General features: G+C 56.3%; 1 protein-coding gene across 1 annotated transcript in view; it reads right to left on the reverse strand.

Annotated features, from left to right (window-relative positions):
• The window catches only part of LOC104164787 (seizure 6-like protein), a gene marked incomplete at its 5' end in the record, with an annotated part of 4,565 nt that overhangs the window by 3,480 nt on the left and 334 nt on the right, over window positions 1–751 (reverse strand). The gene's annotated exons all lie outside the window — the stretch shown is intronic.

A 751-nucleotide genomic window follows, 5' to 3' on the forward strand; every position in this document is an offset into this window, starting at 1 on the left:
CGTGTGCTGCAGTGCACCGAGGAGGGGGCCTGCAGCCTCACAGGTGATCTGCATTGCAGCTTCCTCTCTGTTGTAACCAGAGCTGTCAGCAGTGGAAAGAAAACATGCTTGGAAGAAGTCTGCCAGGGGAAGACAGGTGAAGGGAGAGGCAGGCAGCGAGAGCACAGGCAGCCATGGGGAAGAAGTGCCCTTCCCAGCCCTTGTCCCTTCCTTGGGCATCAGCCGCCTCAGTCTGGCAGATGCGGCTGCCCCAAAGGATGATGTGAACAGATGTCTCCAGATGTAGTCCAAGGCTCTGAACTGGGAACATCCAGCTCAGGAGCCCATCCAGGGGCTGGCTTCAGTGACCTCTCCTAGGAGAACACCTCACTGCAGTGCCTCAGTACCATCAGCTTCATGCCTGGTACAGAGTGTGTGTGTGTGTGTGTGTGTATCCTGCATCCCTATTTCCAGCAACTTCTTTCCCTGTTCTGCTCCACAGTTGCACTGGGCCAGACCAAGGACCAAATGCCACTGCCTTCTTGCCAGTCTGAAACCCTGGTACAGTGTGTGTGTGTGGATCCTGCATCCCTATTTCCAGCAATTTCCTTCCCTGTTCTGCACCACAGTTGCCCTGGGCCAGACCAGGGACCAAAAATGCCACTGCCTTCTTGCCAGTCTGAAAGAGGAGAGACATTCGGGGACACCCCAGCACTGACTGACCCAGAGACCTGCAGCGGGGCTGGGTGTTTCTGGAGGAGCTCAGTGGGAT

The sequence above is a fragment of the Cariama cristata genome, unplaced genomic scaffold (genome assembly GCF_000690535.1).
Source record: "Cariama cristata isolate BGI_N322 unplaced genomic scaffold, ASM69053v1 scaffold4427, whole genome shotgun sequence".
NCBI classification, from domain to species: Eukaryota; Metazoa; Chordata; class Aves; order Cariamiformes; family Cariamidae; genus Cariama; species Cariama cristata.